Raw genomic sequence first — 7,656 nt, 5'->3', positions numbered from 1 at the left:
GAAAGACAGGATTTCAAAGCAGAATAGTTTCTCAATCAGTCTGAGATGGGGGTGATGATTAGAAAAAGAGAGCTTGAAAATGATCAGTCATGTTATTCTAATTGTTCTTTTGTATTTACAACTGTTACTTATGCCATATTTCTTTCTTTAGAGACCTAAAAAATAAAACACCTACACATAAAGCATTAAACTGCAACCATTTTTTCAACACTTCTGATTTATATTTAACAGAAAGGTTGAAGCCATCATCTCTACTGGATGCAAAAGAAATAGTTACGATGATGACAATTAAAAATCAAACCTGTGTTTAAGAAATTTTCTTAAATGTTCATATCCAAAACATGTATTATCCTGTTTTTAAAAATCATTTTAGGGAAAAAAAGAACTTTAAAATTAAGGGATGTTTTTAGTTCTTCCGAAATAAGATTCCATCTGTTAGTTTTTATTCTTAATTCAGTTTTTTTTCTTAATGAGAAATCTCTCATACTATATATTCATTTCTTTTCATTCTTAAAGGTGACCACAAGTGAGATAAAAAATATTGTTTAAGGAAATGTATGCTTTAGAGTAGGAACAGAATTGTCCAAGAGTAACACAATATTTTAGATGTTTATTATTGGCTTGATGTTAAAAATCAAAAGAAACACTAAATTGGAATCAGCTCTGCCTAAAATAAAGGAGAGGCAGGAAAAGCTAGGCCTGTTATTTCATATGAAAAAAAATTGAAAAGAGGCTCCTAAATTCGTCATGTTTGTAAAGACTTTTAAAAAACTAATTAAGAAAGAAAAAACTCATTTCTAACCATCTCATGTTGTATTCAGATATATACTTTCAACTCTACTCTGAAAACAACACTAAAATATACAGCATGTAAATATTTTATTCATTTTTTTGTGTATCTATTCATCCTTATACAAGCCATAAAGATGATTTTGCTTTACATTTTTTCTGCAGTCTTTGTCTAGAATTGTAGATAATTAAAACTATAATTTTATTAAAGTTGGGAGACCCATTCACTATATGATAGTCAAATTTATATAAATGGAATTCTTCTCTCTGGTTTTGACTTTTGGCCCTTTTATCACATTAGTGATTGGGAATAACAGATATCCCAATGCATATATAAATACAATATAAATTGAGGCTGCTCCTTATACAGGGAATTTTTAGAAGAATTTCTAGTTCTGAGCTTTGAGAATTGGGGTCACCAAACATACTCTACCCTCAAATTTTCAGTTGCTTTGAAAATGTATATACCCTTTTATAGATCCTTTTAGATCTTCTAGTCTATGACAATGTTGCATCTTAGCTACCTTTGGCAAACTAGAAGCACATATCTGTTAAAGCTTTGCATTCCTCATGACTTAGAAACATTTGCAATCATGAAAGTTACTTTTGTATCGATTTTCTTCTCTATTACTTTCCATTCTTTCTCAAATTCCCTCTAACTCTCATAAACATCAACTTTAGTAAATAAGGGGAGAAAAAAATTCCTCCCTTAATCTAAATCTTTATTCATTATACAGCTAAGTTCATAAATGTGGATAGGAGTTTGCCAAAATTTTAATTTCAGTTAAACTCAACAGAGTTCCTACCCAACACTGTGCTATAAGTTCTGAATAGATAAGGCATATTCCTTGCCCTTGACAAACTTAGAGCAATGATCTCCTAGCATTTTAAGTCATACATCCCCTCCAGTCAAAAAAAAATTTCTGCAAACACTCTTACATATGTTTATATTTGTATTTATATTTAATATAATGTATTACTGTACAAATATATATCTAAATTATGTGAATATTTAGACATAAAAATGAGAAATGATGAAAAAACATAAATGTAAACACTAATATTTTGTCTTTGCTTCTCAAAAGATCTTGGCTCACTCCAAGATTACATGGATTCTGCTTTGGAGCTGACTGGTCTAGAGTGGAGGATAACATGTAAATAATTTCAATAAAGTGGTCATTTATCTGATTGACAGTAAACATAAGGTGCTAAAACATGGAAGGAGCTACAAAAAGATTTTCTGGAGAAGGAGCCACTAGAGCTAAGGCTTTAAGTATAAAGAGGAAGCTACTGAAGCAAAAAAGAAAAAAGAGGGAGTAAAAAGGGGAACATTCCAACCAGAACAAACAGCGTATATAAAGGCACAAGAGTATGAAACCAAGAGGATGATTGTAAATGAATTCAGAACTAGGATGAATGAATGAATAAAATGTAGAATCAGAGGGTGAGCTTAATGAGCAATGATGCTGCAGAAGAAGGGGGAAGTCAGGTGATTGAGACAGGTAGCTCGGGTTTTATCAATGTACGGGAAATCATTGAAACCAAAGAAGATGAATGAAGGTCATGATCAGGTATTTGTTTCGGATTAGCTCCTAGGCAGCTATGTTGGGAATGAACTTGAAGGGACACAAATGGAATCAGGAAGCTCATCAGTAGGCTATGACTTTATCCAGGTGAGAGATGAAGAATAACAGAATTGACGCGGCAGCCATGCAGATGAAGCTCTCAGGAGCAGGTGAGAAGTAGCACAAGGAAAAAGCTCAGTAGAAATTGGTCATGACTTTCTGGAGGTGTCTGGTGATGAAGAGGGAATAATCTCGGCTACTTTGCAGCTTTCTGTTTTAGATGACTGGCTACTATGAACTGAGATGGTGAACACAGTGGCAGGATAAGATTCTGGTCAGGGAGAGGATAAGCAAATATTTTTAAAAAATCAACACTTATATGTACATTTAGAATAAATAAAGTAAAACAAACAAATCATGTGTCATTCTACCTCTGAAAAGAAATCTTTTTATTTCAGGTGCTATTTACACCATTTACATTGTTGAGAAATATTTGTGAATATTTTGGTTTAATTACTTCCAGTTTTTTATCCATTTTAATACTCCTTTTATAGAGTTAGATTTATAATATCTCCACTTTTTAAAGTCTGCTTTTACCTTCTAACATAGATCTGAGTATTTTTCATACCATTAAAATTTGTTGTAAATGAAATTTTCGTGGCTGTGTAATATTATATCTTCTGGATGTCTCACAATTTTTAAAAATAATTCATTTATTACAGGACTTGTATGTTGTTTCTGATGTTTCAAACAACTATATATAATGGTATGATACATTTCCTTTTGTCTGAAAATCTGATTCAATTTATTTAAAGAAAGAGTAAGCATATGAACATTTCTTGACATATTTCACTACTAACATACTTCTTTTTATTTAGTTAGTTGACAAATTAAATCATATATAATTATGGGATACATAGTGATATTACAATATATGTATACAGTGTGCGGTGATTGAATCAAGTTAATTAACATATCCATCACTTTAAGTATGTATCATTTATTCCTCCTCTCTAAATGAAACTTTGTAACCTTTGACCAACATCTTCACATTCCACCACCTCCCTCTGCCCCCCAACTTCTGGTAACCACCATTCTACTTTCTGCTTCTATGAGAACATACATGTTTTTTGTCTTTCTGTGCCTGGCTTATTTCACTTAACATAATGTCCTCCAGTTTCTTCCATGTTGTCACAAATGAGAGATCTTCCTTATTTCATGAGGTTAAATAGTATTCCTTTGTAAATATACCACATTTTCATTATCCATTCATCCACTGATGGACACTGAGTTTGGTTCCATATTTTGGCTATTGTGAATAATGCTGCAATGCACACAAGAGTGCAGATATGTCTTTGACATACTGATTTCACTTCCTGTGGATATATATCCAGTAATGGGATTGCTGGATAATATGGTAGTTCTATTTTCAATTTTGTGTGGAACCTCCTTACAGTTTTCCATAATACCTGTACTAATTTATGTTTCTACCAACAGTGCACAAATGTTCCCTTTTCTCCACAACCTCACCAACACTTAGTTTTTAATCTTTCCTCTTTTTGATATTAGCCATTCTGACAGGTGTGAGATGATATCACATTGTAGTTTCAATCTGCATTTCCCTAATGATGGTGATGTTAAGCATTTAAAAAATATATCTGTTGGCCATTTGTATGTCTTCTGAGAAGTGTCTATTCAGGATTAAAAACTTTGAACAAATTAAGTACAGAAGGAACATACCTCAATACAATTAAGGCCATATATGACATGCCCACAGGTAATGCAATACTCAATGGTAAAAAGTTGAAAGCTTTTTCAGGAACAAGACAGGATGCCCACTCTCACCAGTGTATTCAATATAGTACTGGAAGTTCTAGCCAGGGCAGTTAGGCAAGAGAATGAAATAAAAGGCATATGAGTAGGAAAGAAAGTAGTGAAATTGTTGCTGTTTGCTGGTGACATGATCTTAAATATAGAAAAATCTAAAGACTTCACCAAAAAACTGTTAAAATGGATAAATACGTAGAGTTGCAGGATATAAAGCCAACACAGAAAAATCAGCAGTATTTCCATATACTAACTATCCAAAAAAGAAATCTAGAAAACAATTACAGTTACAATACCCACAGAAAAAGTAAAATACTAAGGAATAAAGTTAACCAAAAAGGTGAAAGATCTGTATTCTGAAAACTACAAAACATTAATGAAAGAAATAGAAGACACAAATCAAGGGAAAGATATTCTGAGTTCATGGACTGAAAAAATGAATATCGATAAAATTTCAATACTACCCAAAGTGATCAACAGTTTTAATGCAGTCCCTATCAAAATTCCAATATGATTTTTGCAGAAAAGGAAAAACAAAAGTTCTACACTGCCTATGGAACCACAAAAAATTCAAATTGCCAAAGCAATTTTGAGCAAAAAGAATAAAGCTAGAAGCATTGCACTACCTGACTTCAAACTACATTACAAAGTTACAATAATTAAACAGCATAGCAATGGCATAAAAATGGAAACACTGCCAATGGAATGGAATAGAGAGCCCAAAAATGAACTCACACATTTTTTATCTATTGATTTTTGACACATCTGCCAAAAATACACATTGGGGAATGGACAGTCTCTTCAATAAAGGGTGTTAGAAAAACTGAATATCCACATGTAGAAAAATGGACAATTATCTCACACCATATACAAAAATCATCTCAAAATGAACTTGAACATAAAACCTGAAACATTAAAAATAGTAGAAGAAAACATAGGGAATGGTCTGGGCAATGATTTTTTGGATCTGACCCCAAAAGTTCAGGCAACAAAAGCAAAGGTAGCAAATGGGATTACATCAAACCAAAAGGTTTCAGCAAAGAAAAGGAAACAATGTACAAAGCATAGTGAAGAAAATGAAAAAACAAGCCACAGACAGAGAGAAAATGTTTGCAAATCATATCTCCAAAAGGTTTTTAGCCAGAATATTTATTAAACAAACAAAAACAAAAAACAAGAAAACTCTCAATATTCAACAATAGAAAACAATAAAATTTAGGCAAAATATTTGAACAAACACTTCACAAAAGAGAATATAAAGATGTTAAATAAAGCCAAGAAAAATGTTCGATGACATTATTCATTAAGGTTATCCAAATTAAAACCAGAATGATAATTAGAATGACTAAATTAAAACAAATAAAATAAAAACTGACAATACCAAATACCAGTGATGGTGTGGAATGAATGGAATGCTCACAGATTGCTGGTGAAAACAGGATGGTACAAGCCATTTGGAAAACAGTTTTGCAATGTCTTAGAAAGTATACTTGCCATGTGATACACAATCTCACTAGGGTATCTGCCCATGTTAAACGAAAATTTAGGTTCTCACAAAAATTTCTACATGAATGTTTATAGCAGCTTTATTGGAAACAGCAAAACCTGAACAATACACCTGTCCTTTAACAGGTGATTGGATAAACAAACTGTGGGACCTCTGTACAATGAAATACTACCTAGCAATAATAAAGAACAAGCTTTCAATGTATGCAACAGCACAAATGAATCTCAAGTGCATTATACTAAATGAAAGAGGTCAGATGCAAGAGATTACATTCTATTATGTTTCCACTGATATGACATTCTGAAAAAGGCAAACCTATAGTGACCTAGAACAGATTAGTTGTCAGCGATTCAGATGGGAAGAAGTTGACAAGAGGAACCTCAAGGAAATTCTGGGGATGACGGAAGTATTCTGTATCTTGGTTTATGCTGAGAAGGTTACATAACTCTATGCGATAGTTAAATTTCATGGAACTATACACTGAAAAGATTAAATTTTGTCGTCTAAAATTTTAAAATGAATAAATGACTTTTCATTCTTCCTTGATTTCTTCCCTTCCTTAAATGCTTTCCTAGGACAAAGTCACATAAATACTTGTAAACTATTGGATTTATTCAATGTTCAGTAATATTTTTTAATAATTAAAATATTTTAAAATAGTGTTTTAAATCTTTATCTAAAATTTACTTTAATATTGTATTATGTACAGATCACGCCTTATGCCTTCCCAAGTAGTTAAAGAATTCTTCTAGTACCATCTACTTAATAAGCCATAGTTCTTCCCTCCCTCATTTGAAAATATCTTCTCTATCAGACATTAATTAATTATGTGTACTCGAATTTGTTAATAATCTTCCTTGAAGGCCTCCTCATTGACTTATGATTATTTCTTTGTTGTATTTTATAATTACATGCACATAGTGTCTGTTTTGGGATTCTTTATTCCATTGCTCTGATGATTTGGTTTTGTGTGTATCCTTGTTAGGCCCTGAGATCCTGGAGACATGTATGCAAACCATGTAATTCTATAGCTTAACTGAAGAAGAGGGTTGGAGCCATGGACATCTACGTCATTAACAAAGTCGTAGGAGTAGCTTTGCTTGATTAGAGAGAAGCAAAGATAGAAGAGTAATAGGCTGAGAATAGATCTCCAGGAAGCACTCACACTGGAGTAGGAGTAAAACATCAAGAACTTTTGGGGACATTGTTTGACCTCTACAGTGTTTATTGTTTTCAATTAACCAACTTCATTCATTTATATTACCCATAGCCACCTATTCGTGTTTGAGTTTATGGTTCATGACTTTCTGGATGGAAGAACAAAGAAGGGCCTATGAAAGGGACCTTTACAAAAAGGTCCATAAGATGTGAGGGAAACCAAGAGGGAGGGATGTAACAGCAGCCCAGGGAGTGAAAAAAGAAAAATGTACTTAACTGTGTCAAATAGCCCTGAGAGAGCCAGTCAAGATAAGGGCTGCAGGTCATCTGTGCCTTTGGAGAGCGCATGCTCTGTTAAATGGGGTTAGAAATCAGATCACACTGTGATGAGGAGTGACTGAATCTTAGAAATTGGAGGTAATGAATGTAGACTGCCGCTATGGAGAGTGTGAATGAGCTGGGGAGCAGAGAAATTGGACGGTAGTGGCAGTGAGCCCTAGTGAAAAGAGAGGTCAGTTTGTTTTTGTTTGTCAATTTACTTTTTTGGATACGAGTGTGAAGCACACAAAGATAAAGACCGGCAAACAAGAAAAAGTTGAAGATAAAGGACACAAAGGAGATAATTAAGGGCAAAGGGTCTCAGCCTCAGGGATAAGGAATAAAATCAAATTTAGGCTTTTCCTGGGATAGCAGGAAGGACTTCTGATCCTTCTTAGAGATTGGAGGAAAGAAAGAAAAACAGTTTATAGATGTAGCTGTTTGATGCTAGAGGGAATTGCAAGGATTCACAAGTAGTTTCCACACAATGAC

This window comes from Cynocephalus volans, chromosome 1 (genome assembly GCF_027409185.1).
Source record: "Cynocephalus volans isolate mCynVol1 chromosome 1, mCynVol1.pri, whole genome shotgun sequence".
Lineage (NCBI taxonomy): Eukaryota > Metazoa > Chordata > Mammalia > Dermoptera > Cynocephalidae > Cynocephalus > Cynocephalus volans.
This window is presented reverse-complemented; position numbering follows the sequence as displayed.